Consider the following 10,565-nt stretch of genomic DNA (forward strand, 5'->3'; position numbering starts at 1 on the left):
GGTGAAATCAGCTGCTTCCTTGTTAGAAAGACTTAAGTAAGGAAGAGAGGGTTCTGTCCAGCACTCGCCAGTTCCTCTCTTCTGATGGAAGTGGGCACAGGGACTGGGAGCAGATAAGGGCCTTCCTCTCAGAGTGTCTGGGAAGAGAAGACCCCTGGGAAAGGCTGAGAAGGCGTCCTGCTCAGCTCTCCAGTCCCAGCCTCTGCATTCCTGGAGAGATGAGAGGCTGGCTGCCCCAGGAATTTAACACAGAATCAGAAATCCAGACAGTAGAGTGAGCAGGCCAAGGTCGCCCTTCAGGAAGGCGTCTCGACACACACAGGGGCAGGGGAACCTCGATGACTTTCTCTTTTTTATATATATATATATGTCTTTATTAGTCGAAATTTGACAGCAGGGTTAAAATAGATTCTTGATAAATGACTACTGTTAGGGACTAGGAAAAATCCAGAGGCCCTCTGTACGCACAAGATCTAGTCCCCTAAATTATTCTCTATAGAATTGTCTGATGGCAAAAATGAGCAATCCCAGGCTGTATCTTTAAACTTGAATCTGGTGAAGTATACATCATTTGATTGAAATGGTTTTTGTATATATATTAGAATCATTTCCTTTGCTTTAATGTGAATGAAGGTTCTCAGGTGTCAACGTGAAGTAGGGGTGAAGAACGTGAGAGTTCTGGATTGTTCTGCATAGGACGGCCTGCCTGGTCCTCACTCTTTTTCTTTTTGAACAATGAACAAGTTTTATTTTATTTTTCATATAATTTTACAAGTTTTATTTACATAGCATTTTTTTTGATTTTTTTATTGGTTGTTCACAACATTACAAAGCTCTTGACATATCATATTTCATACATTAGATTCAAGTGGGTTATGAACTCCCAATTTTAACCCCAAATGCAGATTGCATAATCACATCAGTTACGCATCCACAATTTTATATAATGCCCTATTAGTAACTGTTGTATTCTGCTACCTTTCCTATCCCCTACTATCCCCCCTCCCCTCCCCTCCCATCTTCTCTCTCTACCCCATCTACTGTAATTCATTACTCTCCTTGTGATTACTTTCTCTTATTGAGGGTGGAGTCTTAGGAAAACAGAACATCCCTCACCACACCCCGATTCCCTTCACAGAACCTGCAGATGGGACAGGACAACCTCTACTGAGCCTCCTGCAGGCCTTTCCCCGACCCGAGGAGACAGGACAGCCGAGGCCTCAGATGACCTGGCCCTAGACTAGCAGAGCACTGATTCATTCCTCTGCTGGCTCTTTTTTCTGGATCCCAGGGCCCTTCTTCAGAGTCTTTCCTCCATGTACCCCAATAGATAGTTTCAGAACGACCCAGGATTCCAAAGCATTTTGTTGGGAAAAGCCCCTGGACAGACTCCACTTGGGCATTTCCAGCAACAGAGATCTCCTCCAGGTTCTGGGCCTCGGATGGAGCACTCTCCCTCCCAGCCAACCCCAGTCTCTCTCCATCACGTTTCCATAGTTCAGCCTGGTGAGTGGCACAGTTAAGTGCCGTCCATGTGACAACTTTAAAAATATCTGAAAACAATTATCACTTCATTAATAAATGCTACCATTTAACAAACTCTTACTAGGTACTGTGCGGAAAATTCTATGTGCATCCCCTTATTCAATATCTGCAACATCCCTAGAATGTAGAGATCATTCTTCCTATTCCATAGATAAGGCAGTAAGCTCAGAGAAGCAAAGCGGCCAGCCCGCCCCAGGTCACCTGGATACTGGAAGAAGCAGGATTGTTCCAGGGCCAGTCTGAAGCTCACACCCTCACCCCTCTGTTAAGCTGCACTCGCCCCCTGCACCCCAGCAAACTGAGTCTCCTTCTCTGCCCCCTGAACAGCATCAAGTCCTTCAAGAGTTTCTTCTCTGAAAAGCTAAAGCTCCCATCCTCTCCCATTTTCCCCCATAAGCTTCAAGTTCAACGAAATCTTTGCAGCCAGAGCCTCATACCCTCCTCCAGGAAACGGGGAGCTGGAGGGAAAATTCTATTGCTACAGGGAGGGCCCAATCTCCTCTCAGTCCTCAAACACAGCTCCAGCAAACTGACACCTTCTGCTGTCCCCTCAGTCCCCCCTTGAACATTTCACCTCCCTTGTCCCCAGGAACTTGTCAATCTGCCTTCCCCTTATCCTAACATTCTTCTTCCTCAAAGTCCCACTCATCCAGAGGAAGGAGAGAAGAAGAGGAAGAGGGGGGAAGGAAAGAAGGAAGGGAGGGAGGGAGGGAGGGAAAGGGAAGGGAGGGGGAAGGAAGAGAGGAAGGAAGAGAGGAAGGTAGGGAGGGGGAGGGGAGGGGAAGGGAAGGGAAGGGAGCAGGGAAGGATGGGAAGAAAGACCCACAGGCTAACTCCAATGTGCCCTCCTCTAAAAATTCTTCTCCAATTTCTTTCCATTGCTCTTTCCTAAATGCTTACAAAGCCCTTATTTCCTATTTCATGTTTTGCAGTTCTGGGTGTCTGCTCTCAGGTCTCCCTCCTAGTTGGGCTTCTCCAGGGCAGAGACAATGGCTTTAATCTCTTCACCCATGACAACATAGGTACTCCATAAATGACCATCAGTTTCAAATGCAAACGGATTTCTTTTTGATATTCACCTGGAGAACAATGGTTAGACTGCAGAAATCCAAGAAGCAGGCCAATGTCAGGAATCCAGATGTGATACTGAAGCCAAAATGAGACAGGCAGTCAGTCTGGATAGGTAAATCGAGTCAGATCAGGTCAAGGAGGCCAATTCTGAGTGAGTCCGGAAGTTGGAGACTGTCCCCAGAGGGATTGAAATGTTAATTCCTTCAGAGCCCTTCCTCCACCCTTATCAAGAACCTGCCCCTGCTCCAACCTGTTGCCAAGGTAATTCAGGAATTGCCCTCCCTACAAGGAGCTATGAGATGGTTAATGTGTCCTTGGCTGCTCCATCCTGCTTTTCCCCCTTCAGCCCACCTGTTTCCTACCTTAGGGCCATTCCAGGAGCATTCCTGGGCCTAGTCAAGTATGCAGGAGGGAGAAAGATAAGGAGAAGAGGGCAATAGAACAAAGGAAGCCTGGGACACATGAAAATATTGCTTCTTGGAATAGAAGGATACCAGCTATGGTCCCCTTCTCCCTCCCGGGTGAGGTCTGTTACCTCTTTTTAAATAAATCCTGCTTTATATGCTTGCATCGTCATGCTTCTCTAATCTTCAAACTTCAACATGTGAGGAAGCAGAACTCGTCACTGGTAACCGGGGTAACAATACCAAGAGAGCTGAGACCTCAGCACCTGCGGGGACCTAACCTTAAGAGATTATTGAATAAAGCCATCTCTTTCCAAGGAGTCCTGGGAAACAGGATTTGAAGTAGGATCTTCTGCCCTCTGGTGGCCATTTCACCTCATCGCGGTTTGTTGAAGAGCTTAGCTCCTCTGGTCAAAGAGAAGTTGCTGGTGCAGACTTGGAGGCTGACCTCCTTCTCCCTGGGCACAATGGTAACTACCCCCTGTAATTTTTGTAAAAAGAAATTAAAATTATAATTTCAACTAGACACCAAAATACAATAGGTGAAACTTCAAAGTGAGATATCTCATACAAAGAATTTCAAAGGAAATTTTTAAGAACCAGTTTCTAACCCCTTCAGCCAGATTAAAGACAGAAAAAGGAATTATGGTATGAAGGGGAAGCAGGGAGGAGGGATTTTGTGAGGGAAAAAATGGTGCCGTCATCCCCATCTCCTCCCTCCCATCTCCTCATGACCCACCCTGACAGGAGCCTTAGTGGGGACACTGGCAGAGGCGACCCCCAGAGCTGTGATTGTGTCACCTGGGGTAGGCAGCAGAATGTTCTGGAGTCTGAGTGCTAACAGAAGTTCAGGAGAGAGAGGATTGAGGAATCTCCCTGTGGGCACCTTGGGATTGCTGCTGAGACCCCCTGGCTCCCAGAGTTCACCTGGAAGGGGGAGAACAAGCTATGGCCCTGGAGAGGGAGGAGGTGCACCGTCATGGGTCCAGCTCAGGACCTGACTGACCATAGGGCCACCTCAAGGGACAAAAGGACCTTGTAGCTGAAGAAAGAATCTCAAGCTTCCAGAACAAAAGATGGCAGGTGAAGAAGGGGCCGGCAGGGGAGCCCTGAGGAGCCAAGAGATACCCCCACCAGAGAATGGTCCCCAAAGAGTACAGAGTTCTGAGGACAGACCGGGTGGTGGAGAAGAAGGTTGAGCACCAACTGGCAACCCCACAGTCACCTGATCCATGGCTGTCTGTCTGCTCCGCACCCCTCCCACCCACCCCCATACCACCATCACCTCAGCCACCTCGGCCACCTCGGCCACCTTGCACTACTGCACACTCTGGTACAGCACCTATGAGAGGAGGAGAAGGGCTGGGTGGGGCCAAGGGCAGAGAGAACAAGACAGATAAGGGAGGCCAGTCCTTAGCCTTTTCCCACTGCAGGCTGCCACCAAAGCAGGGGCCCCTGCAGGCTAGAGAAGGGGAATGGGGTGGGTCCAGGATTTGCATCATACATGAGCCCAGTTGTCCTAATGTCTGAACTGAGACTACGCCTTGCCTGAGGCTCAGGGAGGAGGCTTCCCTAGGTTTTCACCCAAGAGCAAGGAAAAAATTACCCTTGCCCACCCCCCAGTACTGTACAGAGGATGGCAGGAAACAAGACCATGAAAACAGAATGCAGCGCCTCGCGTCCTGTGATCAAGTGCGACTTTTTAATTATGACAGGTTCTCATTGTGCATCACAAGGACACAAGAGTTTCCCTTCCAAGCCCCTCAGCCTTCTTTTCTGCCATCTAGAACTCGCTGGTCTCATCTCTCCCCTCTTCACCCCTAGTGGCCTCCCCTTCAAGATCTCCTGAGACCCAGCCCAACCCCAACCAGGGCCCTCGGCTCTTCCTCCACTTCTTAGGGACAAGCGAGAGCTCCCGTGCCACTGACCTCCTGTGCCAGTCCCAGCACAGACCCTGAGCATCCCAGGGTCCTCCCTCTCCCTACCCTGTCGGGTATTGGCACCATCCATCCTGGGTGAATAGTGTCTCAGGAAAATGCATGTCCACCCTGAACTTCAGAAGGCGAAAATGGGGTCTTTGCTGATGTATTTAGTTAAGAATCTCAAGAAGAATTATCCTGGATTATGAGTGGGCCCTAAATCTAATGATGGTGTCCCTATAAGAGGAGAGGACACAGAGCCTGACAGAGGAGAGACACCATGAGAAGACAGATGTGAAGCCCGCTGTGGTGGCACCTGTAATCCCAGCAGCTGGGGAGGCTGAGGCAGGAGGATCCTGAGTTCAGGCCAGCCTCAATTAAGCAAGGCCCTAAGCAACTCAGCGAGACCCTGTCTCTAAATAAAATATTTTTTTTAAAAAAAGGGCTGGGGATGTGGCTCAGTAGTTAAGCACCCTTGGGTTCAATCCCAGTACCAAAAAGAAAAAAAAGGATAAAAGTAAAAACTGAAGTTCTACTGGGATGAGTCAAGGAATGCCTGGGGTCATTAGAGCTGAAGACGCAAAGAAGGGTCCCTCCCAGAGTCTATGGCTGCTGACACCTTGATTCTGGACGTCCCACTCCTAGAACTGTGAGAGGATAACCCCTTGTTGTTTTAAACCACCCAGTTTTGTGGCACTTTGTCACAGTCCTAGGAAGTCATCTCGCCAAGGCTCACCTGGCAAGAGGAGTGTAAGGCTGGGGCCAGGCCCGGCACCCTCCGGAGGCAGCCTGGGAGGAGTGCTGGGCTGTAACTTCCAAATGACCCCCCTCCCACCACACTCCCCTGCTGAGCAGCCCCAGAACACCGGCATCTGCTCCCCAGCCACCTACAACAACATGCCCAGCCCAGGGGGCCCTTCCCTCCCCTCATTCCTACCACCTACCACCTCCCTGCGTCCTGTCCTGTGGCAGGGGAATTTTCCATCCTCCCACCCCCAAGTCAAAGTCATCAGATTTAATCATTAACAGGGCGGGTGTTAATTAGCAGGACTGGGTGATCGTCCACAGTCCACGTCCATGCTGATGAGGTCACAGCTGGACATCAAGAACAGCTGATCCGACAAAGGTGAGGAAGAACAGAACCCAGCTGAGAGGTGGAAGAGGTGTTCTCCTTATAGACACCTCCCTCCCCTCCCTCCAAGTACTGACTACATTGAAACCCCCTCCTTCGTTCCTGTTTCTGCAGGAGCCAAAGGAGAAAGTACCAGCAAATGCTTAATAGGTGTCAGACACTTCGGGACATGACCTCATCCCATCTCTCACCATTTATGATAGGGATGCCTGCTGTTTAAGCCAGTTCTAAGGCTGAGGAAATTGAGGCTCAGAGAGGGTAAGCAAATTGTCTAAGGTCACAGAGCTACTAAATGGCAGAGTTGGGACATGAGCCCAGGCAGACCACCACAATGAAGGGAACTGAGCGTGGAGGAGGAGGAACAGTGGATCTAAGCAGCCAGAGGTCATGTTGACCTCCTTCCTCCTTCCTGCTGCCCCTTAGTCCACAACGTCTCGTGCTTCCACTTTTGTAATAATCATGGCTGAAAATTACTTGGCAATCCCACTAGCCCCCTGACTCTGAGTAGGCTGAACACTGTCGCTGGATAGAAATAGTATCTATTTTGTGTTCCACTGTATTCACAGTATCCCTAGCACTTAGCATAATGACTGGCATATATGAATACCTGATCAGTATTTGTTGGGGAAAAAAATGAACCTGTTACAGAGTTGGGAAGGGAAGGGGCTAGCTAGAGGGACTAGGTCTAGGGACTGGGTCTACCAGAGTCTTGATCATACGATTAAAATGTATGTCCAGAGGCCCTCTGGGGGGGGCTGGGGTTGTGGCTCAGTGGCACAGTGCTTGCCTGGCAGATGTGAGGCCCTGAGTTCAATCCTCAGCACCACATAAAATAAAAAATTAAGAGATTTTTTAAAAAGAGGTCCTCTGGGGGCTGAGGTTGTGGCTCAGGGGTGGAGCGCTTGCCTAGCACATGTGAGGCGTTGGGTTCCATCCTCAGCACGACATAAAAATAAATAAATAAGATAAAGATATTGTGTCCATCTATCACTAAAAAATAAAAATAAAAATTTAAAAAAGAGGTCACCTGGCCCATGCCCTGCTCCAGGTCTAGCCATTGCCCCACCAGAGCCACCAAATCTGTGTCACTGGGAAAAGTGCTGGCCCAGCCCTGGTCCTTGGGAGAACTGCTGCTTGTCTGTAGCTCTAGGGGGTGGCGTAGGCTGAGGTCTCTTCCACCTCTACCAGCGGTATCTGTGGTGGTGAAGAGACAAAGCCCTGTGGAAATGAGCAGCCCGTCTGAATCAGCAGCTCTGGCCCCGTTCCCAAGAGCGCCAGCTGCAGGGGTGGTGAGCTCCCACGCCCGGCAGAGCTGGAGCCGTGGGCTTCTTCACAGCCCAATGGGGCCTTCTAACCCATCCTGGGAGAGGCCACGCATCCACCTCTGATGCACCTGGAGCCCACAAGCAGCTCTGGAAACTTCTCCTGTGAGGCCCTGTAGGGTACAGGGCATCCACACTTCTTCCAGGCCAGGCCTGCCCCCCACCTGGCCTCCCTCCTTCTTCCCAAGACTTGGCCCTTAAAGACCCTCGGTCATTTTCCCAAAGAGGAAAACCACCCTAAAGGACAGAGATGCACTCCCCAGTGAGGCTTTTCAGAGCATATGCCACAAGCTCTGAGATGATTCCAAGAGTTTCCAGAACTGTTGGAGACACAGCAGCACCCTGGTACGAGCATATGGCTTCCCGGGGGGGGGGGGGACCACTTGGATGGGGTCATTGCTCCTTTGGGGGTTTCAAAGCAGGCTGGAGTCTCACCTCCTCCGCAGAACAGTGTGTGAGCACGGGCCTGCGCACCTGTGTTCAGCACACAGGAGTCTGCCTGGCCACACTGGCCTCCGGGATTCTAACCCTGGTTTTGAAGCTTCCTGGCTAAGGGACCATTACATCCCTAACTCAGGGCAGACATAAAAATGCAAGGAAATCTGCAGGACACCTGGTCCCCTCCTTTTGTAGATGAGGAAACTGAGCCCAGCGAGAGGAGGGAGGTGTTGGGGGATCCCAGAGGCACCCAAGGACCTGGTAGCAGAGGCCGATGCTGAACCCAAATCCCTGCCCAGGTGGCCCATCTCAGCAAGGCCCCACGCTCCCATTCTGCCCTCAAAAAGTAAAATAAAGATATGAATAATACCTGCCCGCCCTCCCGGCTGGTTGTGAGAATTGGAGAACTCAGGCATGGGGAGGTTAGCGGGGTGAGGAGGGGTAGATGAGCAGAAGCAAAAAACCCAGAGCAACCCAGAGTGGCCCCATTAGCCCAGAGCCCAGGCACGAGGGCAGGGAGAGTGGGAGCCGTTAAGTGACTGAATCAGCGAGTCTCATCCCTGTAACCTTAAATATTCATGGCCCCAGAGTGCGCCATAGAACAGCTGCTGCTCTGCGGCCACCAGGCTGTGGCTGCATCGGGACTTGCACACTCAGACACGCAAAGGCTGGCTTCGAACTCTTACTCACGCTAAGATGGGTTCCAAGTGCAGTGACAGGCCCTCTGCCACTCCCAGCCCGTGAGAGCAGCCCCCGCTTGCCGACACCCACACACCCAGCAGGCACGCTCAGTTACTCACCCGGCTCTGGGCATGAGTAAAGGTCAAAGCGACACACACACCTTCACAGACAGACACACTCCGCCACCACGCCACCCTCAGATGCTGCTCCCCCAGCCCCATCTCCCCCTCCCAGGAGCTCTCTCCCCCTCTCTACCCTCTCCTCCTCTGCTCCACCCCGCACCAGCTGCTCCCAAACCCCCTCTTCCCAGGAAACCCCTCGACAGCCATCTCTCCAACGCCTGAGTCTCAGGGCCCCTCTCCCAACCTGTGGCTTTCAGGACAAGGGGCTCTGAGGGTCTGGGCTTGAGAAGGGAAAGGTGAGTGTGAGACTTTGGGGGGCCTCTCCATGACCAGACCAAAGTTTGAGGGAAGGAAGAGAGCTGGGCACACTGGGTGACCTGGTACTATAGGCTGGGGGGTGTCTTCTGGAAAGCCTGGGACAGTGATATCCTGCCAGGAGAGAACCAGAGGGCAGAACCAGCAGTTATCAGTGAGCATGGACCTTCCAGGGGGCCAGGTAGCCACCTCACATGATCTGCCCCTGCCCCATGAGGCAGACACCATTCTGCCATTTTTTTTTTAACTAAAGAGATCCAGGCTCAGTGAGTCCACAAAGATAGGTGTGTGGGGATCCTGGATTCAGGTCCTGCTCTGTATGTGGCAGGAGGGGAGGTGACCGGCTGCTGGGTGGGGCAGCACCGCCACCCTCTGCTTCCCAAGCCCTCCTTCATGTCCTGGGGGGGGTGCACAGACAGGGGACCTGGAGGACTGGGAAGCCCAACCAGCTGTTTGGGGGCAGACCCCGCTACCTTGACAGAGCAAAGGGACCCTGCAGGTGCCCACCTGGTAGAGGGAGGCACTTCTCTACCTATCAACAGCAGAAAGGGGTCACTTAACATGCAAGTGCTGGCCACAGCCTTCAGGGCCCACTGGGTCCCCACACCCCCAGCCTGGCAATGAGAAAACTGAGCCCGCCTGTGTAAAGAGATCCGGCCAGGGGAGGAGGCAGGAGAGGTTATTTTGGGAGGTAAGAGGGGAAGGGGCCATGTGAAATCCCCACCAGGAGAGAAGGCCACTGAGAGCTGAAGCTGACCCCTTGGAGGACCCATGGTCCCGCCCGCCCCAGGAGAACCAGCTGTAAATCCGTAAGGAACTTGCCAGTTGCTTGGCTTAAGTTTAAAAAGAAACAGATCTCCTGGAAAGCACTCCCTCTCCCTCCTCCTCCCCCCAATTCTCCCACTTCATTCTCCCTCCCTCTCCAAACCCCAGCACCTCCCCTCCAGCTGTCCAATGATCCCCAGTCCCTAGCACAGGGCACATCAGCGCCTATGAATATACTATCTCCCTCATTGGCTAGTATTGATTGGCATCTTGGTCCTACACCAAACCAGTAAGTTCTTCACATAGTCTAACTTCCATGCCTTCAGTTACAGCAGATCATTTTCATTATTCTGCCAATAATGAAACTGGAAACCAACCCGGCCTGTAAACAAGCCACCCCACCAAAGGAGTCTTCCTTTCCATCCCTCAGCATTCTCCCTTTGCAAGCCTTTCACCCACTTAAGATCCCCATAATTCAGCAAGCCGAAAGTGAAATCTATTTCACAAGCATTAGCGGCTCCCCACCCCCATTACTCCTTCTGCCGAGCCCCAGATGGTCCTCTCTCCCCAAGCCCTCCACCCACTCCCTTTGGCACTTGAAGAGAGGCTCCCTCTGAAGACCTTCTGGGGCCTTCAGCTCCTTCTCCCTGTTGCTGAGTGAGCACTGGACAGGGGTCTAGACCCCCCCCCCAACTTCCCCTCCAAGTGTTCACCTCCACTCGAGGGTTTTCCTCTCAGAGGAAAGTTCCTCTCCAAGTCTAACCTTAATTCCTCCTGCTGCAAGCCTAAATTCCCTTTCCATCTTTTCTCCAAGGGATCATTCCCTTTGGATTAGAAATGAAATCTTCCTC

General features: G+C 51.6%; 1 long non-coding RNA gene across 5 annotated transcripts; it reads right to left on the minus strand.

The window, feature by feature from the left end:
- Positions 1-1,056: 1,056 nt before the first annotated feature.
- Positions 1,057-8,700, minus strand: LOC120888295 (uncharacterized). 5 transcript variants are annotated; one of them, XR_013440576.1, is made up of 3 exons: positions 5,884-8,700; positions 3,822-3,947; positions 1,057-3,501 (listed from the first exon to the last, which is right to left on the minus strand). It is a non-coding gene; the product is annotated as an uncharacterized LOC120888295 (long non-coding RNA). The 5 variants fall into 5 exon arrangements; XR_013440577.1 differs by lacking the exon at positions 5,884-8,700 and having other exon boundaries at positions 1,057-2,691; positions 3,152-3,501; positions 3,822-4,269; XR_013440575.1 differs by lacking the exon at positions 5,884-8,700 and having other exon boundaries at positions 1,057-1,553; positions 2,625-3,501; positions 3,822-4,269.
- Positions 8,701-10,565: the final 1,865 nt, after the last annotated feature.

This window comes from Ictidomys tridecemlineatus, chromosome 6 (genome assembly GCF_052094955.1).
Source record: "Ictidomys tridecemlineatus isolate mIctTri1 chromosome 6, mIctTri1.hap1, whole genome shotgun sequence".
Classification (NCBI taxonomy): domain Eukaryota; kingdom Metazoa; phylum Chordata; class Mammalia; order Rodentia; family Sciuridae; genus Ictidomys; species Ictidomys tridecemlineatus.